Below are 10,053 nucleotides of genomic sequence, written 5' to 3' on the forward strand. Positions count from 1 at the left end.
CGCTACCATCTTGGAAACAAAAAAACTATCCAAAAAATAGCCCTAACCAGTCAGTACCTTGATCTTAGACTCTACAGCCATCAGAACTGTGAGAATCACATTTCTAAATAAGTTGGCATGTCTGCGAAATTCTGTTAGAGCAGCACAAATGGTCTAAGACAAGAGGTCAGATTTTTACATTTTATTTATTTCTTTTCTTTTTTTTTTTTTTTTAATGAAAGCCATTAGTGAGACTGAAGGCAGTTCAGGTTTGGGGGTGTTATGTCCCCTTCTGTTTTACAGTCAGATTATATATCTCTGCATGTTTGACATCTGAGTTCATTGGCCTGAGTATGTCACAGTTAGCTTCAGTTGTTAACCTGACACACGGGAGGAGGGAACCTCAACTGGGGAATTGCCTCCATCAGAGTAGTCTGTGGCCAAGTCTGCAGAGCATTTCTCCTTGATTGCTAATTGGTGTAGGAGGGCTTGGTCCGCTGTGGGCGGTGCCAACACTGGGCGGGTGAGCATGAACTGTATAAGATAGGAGCTGAACAGCCCAGAACACAAGCCAGTAAGCAACACTCCCCAACAGCCTCTGCTTCAGCTCCTGCCTCCAGGCTTCTGCCTTGAGCTCCTGATCTGGCTTTTCTCAGTGATGGACTGTAACCGGTGAGCTGAAGTATACCATTTCCTCTTAACTGTAACCGGTGAGCTGAAGTATACCATTTCCTCTTAAAGTTGCTTTAGAGCATAGTGTTTCTCACAGAAACAGAAAGAAAACTAGGGCTATGGGGGGGGGAGGGGGGAAGGGGTATTATTTTAATGAGTGTAGCAGCGAGTGAGCCTGTTTGGTGTGGCTATTCTTCCACCTAAAGAATGCAGGCTTCATCTACTTTGTTCCTGCAGACCTTCGAGGTAAAGACATTCCCTTTTGTTTATTCCCTGATCTTCCCCCTGTTTCATGTCATGCCTGGAATCCGTTTGGCTTTAAGTTCCTCCTCAGCTCTTCTTACCCATGTGTACCCATCTTCCCTGACACCTCTCCATTGCTCTTCCTCTGCCAGTCTAGGCAAAACCCTTTTTAAGGACTGTTCTTGTCATTCTCACTTTTTAATGCATTTTCTTTTGACCTTGAAGCCCTCCCATTTACCCTTTATTCTAGATACATTCACCTAAACACAGGCTGACTCTCACTTATCCATTTTATAGAGTTTGGTTTTGAGAGTTCCAGTTATCAACTGTGGTTTTTCCCCCCATAATCTACACATACCTTAACTCAGATATTTGTTCATGTATCTCCAAGAGGAGTGGGGTGGTGTGTGTGTGTGTGTGTGTGTGTGTGTGTGTGTGTGTGTGTATCCCCAGATAACCAAGAGATTCCTCTCTTACTCCAATGGGTCTCTGAATGAAATGGCAACCCCTCTGTATTGGCCAGGGTTCTCTAGAGAAACAGAACTAATAGAATGAATGTGGCTTCTACTGATTATAGTCTGTGGTTCATCTAGTCTAACAATGACTGTCTACCAGCATCAAGTCCAAGAGTTCAGTAGATGTTCAGTCCACAAAGTTGGATATTTCAGATGGTCTTAAGTATATGCCAAAATACCAAAGTGTAGGCTCGAAAGCTAGTGGAGGAGCAAATGAGAGCAAAAGTTTCCTTCTTCCATGTCCTCCTCCCTCTCTCTCTATTATCTATCTATCTATCTATCTATCTATCTATCTATCTATCTATCTATCTATCTATCTATCTATCTACCTTTCTTTCTTTCTCTTTCTTTCTTTCTTTCTTTCTTTCTTTCTTTCTTTCTTTCTTTCTTTCTTTTCTTTCTTGCTAGCTAGCTAGCTAGCTAGCTAGCTAGCTAGCTATATCTTTCCACCTCAAAAGATTTGGATGAGAAATGGGTATTCCCACTTCAAATGACTTAATTAAGAATAAAGTCCCTCACAGGTGTACCCAGCTGCTTGGGTTTTACTTAATTCCAGATGTGGTCAAGTTGATAATCAAGAACAGCCATCATGGGGCTGGAGAGTTGGCTCAGTGGTTAAGAGCACTTATTCTTACAAAGGAGACAGCTTCTATTTCCAGTACCCACATGGAGGCTCACCATTTCCTTAGGTACCAGGCATGTATGTGGTGAACAGACATACATGTAGGTAAAGCACTTATACACACACAATTTTTTTAAAATCTAAAAGAAAAAAAAAGAATAGCCATCACACCCTTCCTAGTTCCTTCATTTCCTCCTGATTTATTTCTGTATTACTTGCTCTCTAACATGCTTAATTATTGTCCCTAGATTTAGAATGTAAGATCAAGAATTTTTTCTGTATTTCCAAACCTAGAATTCTGCCAGGCATAAGTGTGCGCGCGTGTGTGTGTGTGTGTGTAGTCCTGTGTGTGCATGGTGGAAACCAGAAGTCAACTTTGAGATTCTTCCTTTATGGCTCTCTATTTTATTATTTTTGAGATAAGATCTCTAATGGAGATCACCATTTCTGCTAAACTGTCTAACAAGTCCCCCAGGATCTATTTCTCGCTCCCCAACTCCCACCACTGGGATCCAGTCATGCACCACCCACACAACTTTTACATGGATACTGGAGTCCAAAATCAGGCATTCATGCTTGCTGTCACAAACTACCATGGCCAAGGAAATGCATAAAATAAAGCATTTAATTTGGGGCTCACAGTTTCGAGGGTGAGTCTATGGCTGGCATGATGGCAGACCATGACAGACAGCCCTGGTGCTTGTGCAATGGCTGAGAGCTCACAGCTTATCCACCAACATGAGGCAGAAAGAGAGCAAGCTAACTGGGGTGTGACAGAGAGAGAATAAGTCAGCTGCTAATGGTGTGGGATTTTAAAACCTCAAAGCCTACCCCAAATGGCATACCTCTCTCACAAAGCCACACCTCTTAATCCTTCCCAAATGTTTCCACCAAACAGGTACCTAGAATTCAAATATATGAGCCTTTGAGGGTTATTATTATTCAAACTATCACAACAGCCTTAACCAAGATATCAATTAAATATAATAATTGATTCTGAAGTCAGAGATAATTTACATACACTTCCTCTTTCTTCTCTCTCTCTCTCTCTCTCTCTCTCTCTCTCTCTCTCTCTTTCTCTTTTCTTTCCTCTCTTCCCTAAAGATATTTTTCTGAGGACCTACAACAGCAAATAACAGAACTAAAACCAGAAAGAACAAAGTCTAGGCTCATGGAAGCAGTCAGATCTGGAGAAGACTCTGGGTCTCAAGAGCAGTTTGCCCAAATTGAGCAGGGGAAGTCTCAGACACACAGAGGACTTGGTACAATGCCTCATATATGAACTCGAGTCATGGTAAAGGTTCTTAGAATGGCAAATGCAGACTTCAGGGTTGAAAAAGTCTAACGAGCCTATAGGAAGGAAGGTAAGTCAGAATGATTACTAGACCACACTAGCAGCAGTTTTTCATGGTCACAATAATCTCTTTGTGTGTGTGCGTGTGTGCTTGTGTGTGTGTGTGCACAGGCACACACGTGTGCTTGTGAGACTAGGGGAGGACCACAGATGCCCTGCTCTATCACTTTCTACTTTATCCCCAGTATCCCTCATGAAACCTGCAGCCTACTTTTGTCCAGGCCAGCGAGCCCTGCATCCCTTCCATCTACATCTCTCTTCCACCACTGGACCAGTGCTGGGGTTTCAGGTATGGGAGACATATAGGCATGCTCTGCTTTATAGGACTGTAAACACAAGCACTCACGCTGGCTCAGCAAGCTCTTCTACCCACTGAGCCATCTCCCAAGCTCCACCAATGTGCTATTCATCCCTAAGGAAGCCTCAGTTTTCTAATCGTTCTTTTTGTCATCCCATCCTGTTCTTTCATGATACCAATGCCTTCTTAAGTTTCCCTAAGGATGTTATTGGAAATCTCTTCTGTTTCTGGTTTGTACTTTTTCTTTGTGTTCGTGGTTATATATTTATTTTTACCCATTTTATGTTGTAATCCTTCTTCAAATACATGGTTATTTCTGTTACTTTAAATATATATATTATATATTTGTTTGGGCCTGGAGAGATGGCTCAGTGGTTAAGAACACTGACTACTCTTCCAGAGGTCCTGAGTTCAATTCCCAGCAACCACATGGTGGCTCACAACCATCTGTAATGGAATCTGATGCCCTCTTCTGATGTGTCTGAAGACCGAGACAGTGAACTCATATACATAAAATAAATAAAAATATAATTGTTTCAAGAAAAGGTTTGTTCTTATTTTATGTGTTTGAATGTTTTGCCTCTGTTTGTATGTATACCACATGTACACAGTGCCTTCAGAGGCCAGAAGAGCTCCTCAGACCCCTTAGACCTGGAGTTGCAGATGGCTTTGAGCCACCATGTGGGTGTTGGGAATTGAACTTGGGTCCTCTAAAAGAGTAAACAATGTTCTTAACGTCTGAGCTGGCACTCCAGCCCATTACTTCTCAACCTTCCTAATGCTGAGACCCTTTAATATGGTTCCTCATGGTGTGGAGACCCCCAACCATAAAATCACTTCATTGCTACTTCATAATTATAATTTTGCTATTGTTATGGATTGTACGGTGAATATCTGTGCCTTCCAGTGATCTGAGGCGACCCCTGAGGAAGAATTGTTTGACCATCCCAAAGGGATCAAGGCTCACAGGTTGAGAACCGCTGCTCCAGCCCCTTCGGCTGTTTTTATTGCAGGCATTGAATGAGGTATTGTGGTTCCACTTCAGCTAAAGTTTCTTTGTACTTGGGTGGGGCCTGTTGTTTGGCGGCTTTCCCATGTGGAGATTTATCATCACCTCTTCCTTGCTGCGTGCATCAGACTAATGATAGCAGGTTCTGCTTTTGCTAAAAATGTACTGCCTCCTCGTCTGAGCCTACAAGGTGACTGAAAAGGCCATAAAGCCCGCTCTGTATCTCCTCAGCTTCGGCTTGGATGTCAGACTCCCGTTCCACTTCATATGTCAGCATGTCAGTCATTCGAGGAGTGTCTACAAGCAAGTGACAGAAGGAGGTTCAGCCCTAACTTATCTAACCCTCTTCAGGCTGAAGACAAAAAGATAAGACTAAGGTATTTTACTATCAGCCTGTATAGCATTGTTCCAGGTCCCAAAAAGGCGCCTGAGAATCCCCAGTCTCTGTCCCAAACCTGAGTCACCTTGGATTCCAGGAATTCAAAGCCTCACAAATGACCCCACCATGAGATTGCCCGTAAGTGGGAGCCATTTCCCTATGTTGGGAACTGAGGAACAACCAACTCATGGGAACTGGCTCACCCTCTCAAGTGATACAGGCTTCTCCAGAGTCCCTTGCAGAATGAAGACTGGGGTAGACCACAGATTGATGGAGACTGCTGAATTATCCATGTGCTCCATGCTCTCTCTTCTACCTAAGCCTACAGCTCCTGTAGCAGGTCCCAAAGCCCTGTGTGCTTCATCCAATCTTCCCAGAATTGCCACACCTGGTCAAAATGCCCCCCTGTTTTCCCATCATTACTTTCTCACTGATTTCTGGGAATATGAACGGACCTGATTTGTTGGGACTCCTAGAGTCCAGCTGCTAGACAGTCTAGACGTTAGTAAGTGAGCTGACACATATGGTACTTCTTACAAGGTGGTGTAACTGTTGCTTTGACTTTGACTTTGATAATTAGATCCAGCTGCACTGCTCACTCAGCTGATGTTGACAGGTTGTTTTTATGGTGAAGGGTCTCCCTCTGGGTTTTAGCCTCTGACCTGCACTCATACAATGCAGGTTTGCCACCCCTCGCCTCCTTCTACCTCTGTCCCTCTGTCCACCATCCATCACCAGACATTTTTTGAGCTCACATCTCTGCTGTAAGGTGCCGTTATCATTGCTCACTGGGTATCGTTTCTCAAGTGCCTTTACTGTTATTTTAGTATCATCTTGGTTAGGAGAAATCAAGCATGTTTAATCTGCCATCGTTCCCTGAATAATTATTTACTCCCTGGGTAGGTTCTATTCCAGTGGTCCATGTTTGAAGTCCTAGCTCTTTTATGTGTTTTTCCTCAAGTAGTAGGTCCTTGACGTTTTCATAAGATGAGGCAAGATGGTCCTAGCCGGGGTGACTTGCTTTAGTTGAGAGCCCTTCAGAGACTGTCTACAAATGCAACCCCCCTCTAGATATAGTCTTTCTGAGCTTGCAATTAGCAGCAGAAAGGATTTTAGGCAAAGGTTCAGAAAGGATGTTACAAGGAGTGATGGAAAGGAACCATTTGTGAGGAAGATAGCATCACTGCCAAGCCCTGAAGTCCTTGTGAGTATCCTTTTACTGTAACCATTATCAGATCGTTCCTCTGTGCCATTGCAGGAGGTCGGCACGGATACCGGCTCCAGAACGAGGGTGGGTTCTTCCTTTAAAATGTAGAACTAATTCCATCCTGAATATGAGTCATTCACTAGCTCCTAATTCACGGTCACCATCACATTTGCAGTAGGAACATGCTGCGTAAAACATTGTGGGATTAGTGAGCATCTGGGCATCTTAAATTTTGACTGGCAATTGACTCTAACTTCAACAGACGAAGATCCACCCTTCATCCAGCTCTCCAGGAATAACAGTAATTGGTAAGCATATCCCTAATTAAGGGATGTAATTGTAGTCATCCAGGTCTATGGCCATACCGCCCTGAATGTGCTGGATCTCATCTGATGGTAGCTGTCCATGCTCTTTTAAAAAGCCATATTATAAAAATTAAAACACTGTGGACAATTTTCAGTATTAGGTGTGTTTAGAGCTCATCTAAGAGTCTCAGGTAAGCAGAAGCACCCCTCCCCGAAGCTGGCAACTGGCACCTGATTTTCTTGGAATTCTTAAAGAGCTAGAAAGTTGCTTGCAGTCTGCTACATGACAGAACCCAAGATCAGAAAATGGAGCAGTATCCAGCCCCAGGGTATCCATCAGATAACAACTGTGCATCCTGAAGGATAGATAGGATGGGGATTTGGAAGGGGGTGGGGTTAGAAGAGTGTAGGTACTGTCACTCCCTGGAGTCCCTGGGGGAAAGAGGGCAGTTATCTCCTGTGCCCTCTTCTCTCACCAAATCAACACGCCAGCCATCAACACCCTTTATCCACGTTGTCTCTTCCGACATCACGCTATCTTAACAACCGCTGCCCTTTCACAGCGTCTTCTCAGTCACGTGTGTATTAATCACCACAAAGGAAACGAGAAAGGCTGAGTGAGAGGCAGCCGAGATCAGCATACATGTAGTCAAGATGGGATTTTAAATGGGAAATCGGTTACACAGACGTCAGAGAACCAGAGAAGCTCAGACTAGTGGCAACAGAGAGTCACACCCAGTCTGTGTGACAGGAATAATCACAGGGGGGTCTACAGGAGTCACTGACAGCAGTCAGACTGGGTAGATTTTTTTTCTGGCTGGAGCCATCCTGTGGCTCCAGTAACACCATTCAAGGGCCACAAGCTTAGCAAGGCACCTGGCCTTTTCCTCCCTCCTGTCCTACAAAGGTTTTCTCTTGGGCCGTGTCCAAGCTAGAGCCTCCCTGACCTGCATTAAGCCCGGGAAACCTGTCTACAGAGGTCAGTACCTGCCACCTAGAGCCACAAGGAGAAGCATGAAGAGCGGCTCTGAAAGCAAATAGGCTATGACCTGTGCACTGTATTGTGCTCATTATGGGCAGCCCATAGTTAACTATATAGCAACATACTCTGCATCTTATAAATACATGTATGCTCTGCAGCTCTCTGCTTTCAGTCCAATGAGCCATAACCCATTGCCAATATGGCTGTCAATTACATGATATTTAAAAATTTAGCAGCCAGGAAGTTTATTGACCATCCTTCTTTGAACAGAAAATTATTTCCATCTTCTGGTTTTATTTTCAGTCATAACACTAGGAGCATCTGGTTCCAAACACACAGCTACCAATCCTGCAAATGCATAAATGCCACACTACCCACACACATACAGCTTCATCTGTGTGGCCTTTAAACCAAGGCCATCTAAGCCTAATGACATTTTTGGGTAACTTTCACAAGAAGACAATAGAATAACATTTTGAAACCTGGGCTTTACAAGTGGGAAAGGACTGCTCTCTCTCCCTCTCTCCCTCTCTCCCTCTCCCTCTCCCCCTCCCCCTCTCCCCCTCCCCCTCTCCCTCCCCCCTCTCTCTCTGCTAAAGGAGAACTGTGCTGACTATTTTCTTTCACTCTTTCCACTCCGCAGGAGGTAGAATAAAGCATTAGTCACAGACAGCTCCTGCTTAGGCTCTGAAACCTGTAAGGCATCTGGAGAATGCTGGAGTCTGGCTTCCTTGAACTGAGAACATCAAAGGCAATGAGAAAGACTGAGAGGTACCTCATCCTCTGTCAGCCTGCGTCATCTTCCAAGTCTGAGGGTTCTGCAGGCAGAGAGCCAGGCTGCACGCCACGAACCCGTGGCTACCGACTCACTTCTAACTTTTCTGAGTCCAGAGGTCTCCTTTTGATCAAGAAGGCTTTAAATAATAAGAAAATGGAACCCTGACACTATTAGGTCGTTCTGGCTATTGCTTCTAGCCTTTTGCTGCTAGCAGGTTACAACTTGAAACAACAAAAAGAAACCACATACTCAACTTAAATAATGGTAACAAAATTGAGTAGGAGGGAGAAAAGGAAACTATGTAATAAAAGGAGCGGGAGTAACAAGGACACACCCCCCCACCCCACCCCCACCCTGACCCTAGCCAGTGATCCATCCTTACTCCAATGGTGTCAGGCTCCGTTTTCAAGGATAGGCATAGAGAAAAATCTCCCAATAGCAGGCTGTGGCGCTAATACCCAGGACTGTACAAACCGCCATTGCTCAGAACAGTTAAAGCAGTCTCTAGAATGGCCTTGACAGGCAAGTATTTTGAAGGGCCCTGTCAATTTCAGCCATGCAGCAGTTTCATGAAGCTCTAGTGAGCCCTGAGCAGCAATGTAGCAAGGGAGACAACAGGAGTTCCTGGAGAGGGATGGCTTCGGCATATAGAAATCTCAGCAGTGTTCAGAACCCAGCAGAGGGGAGATTTAGATTTGGAGGGTGGGGGTGAGAGGACTCTACGTAGTACTTACAAGCTTTTACCTGGGCATATTTTTAAAAATTTTCTCTTGTGTGTAGAATTAGGGGAGGAATTGCTGGCCACGTGGGAAGTTTATCATTCTCAAGACCTGCTGCACTCTTTTCCCAACTGGCTGCACTGTTTTAAAACCCCACGTGCAGAGTATGAGCCTTCCAGTCTCCTCATCCTCGTCCATGGTTGTTACTATCTGTCCTTTTATTGCCGCCACCCTAGAAGGATGTGACATGTCCTTGTGATTTTGATTGGCATTCCCCTGGCGATTAATAACTTGAGCATCTTTTCTCATGTTTAACACTTTATTTATTTTACGTGTTTGTATGTGGTATGTGTGTATGTGAGAGAGAGTGTGTGTGTGTGTGTGTGTGCGTGAGAGAGAGAGAGAGAGAGAGAGAGAGAGACTCCAGTTCTCTCCTTCTGTCATGTGAGCAGGGTCCTGAGACTAGAACCCAGTCATCGGGTGCCTTTACCCTCTCAGCCGTCTCACCAACTCAAGCCCCTTGTATATTTTTTCTTTAAAGAGATGTCTATTGGGGTTATCAATCATTTCATTGTTAAGCTGTAAAAGTGAATCTTCATATGTTCTAGATACAAGTCCCTGTTTAGAAATAATTCGCAAATACTTTTTCCTATTCCGAGGACTGTTTCCTCAACTGTTCTCTACCTCAATAATTGCAGGCAGACATGGTGCTGGAGAAGTAGCTGAAAGTTCTACATCCAGATCTGCAGACAGCAGGAAGAGAGAGAGAGAGATACTGGGCTTGGTGCATTTGAAACCTCAAGCCCCCTCCCCCCCCCCCCCCCCACCCAGTGACACACTTCCTCCAACAAGGCCAAACCTCCTAACAGTGCCACTCCCTGGTGACCAAGCTTTCAAATATATGAACCAGTGGGGGCCATTCCTATTCAAACCATGATATCATCAAGATGTTATGATCCAAATTTATATCCCTAGATTCTTTCCCTAGTGG

General features: G+C 44.4%; 1 long non-coding RNA gene across 4 annotated transcripts; it reads left to right on the forward strand.

The window, feature by feature from the left end:
* The first annotated feature begins 534 nt into the window (after nucleotides 1-534).
* On the forward strand, nucleotides 535-9,370 carry C430002N11Rik (RIKEN cDNA C430002N11 gene). 4 transcript variants are annotated; one of them, NR_102296.1, is made up of 5 exons: nucleotides 535-651; nucleotides 4,591-4,708; nucleotides 4,924-5,069; nucleotides 6,454-6,586; nucleotides 8,209-9,370. It is a non-coding gene; the product is annotated as an RIKEN cDNA C430002N11 gene (long non-coding RNA). The 4 variants fall into 4 exon arrangements; NR_102293.1 differs by having other exon boundaries at nucleotides 6,541-6,586; NR_102294.1 differs by lacking the exons at nucleotides 4,591-4,708; nucleotides 6,454-6,586 and having other exon boundaries at nucleotides 535-689.
* Nucleotides 9,371-10,053: the final 683 nt, after the last annotated feature.

Source organism: Mus musculus, chromosome 9 (assembly GCF_000001635.26).
Source record: "Mus musculus strain C57BL/6J chromosome 9, GRCm38.p6 C57BL/6J".
NCBI classification, from domain to species: domain Eukaryota; kingdom Metazoa; phylum Chordata; class Mammalia; order Rodentia; family Muridae; genus Mus; species Mus musculus.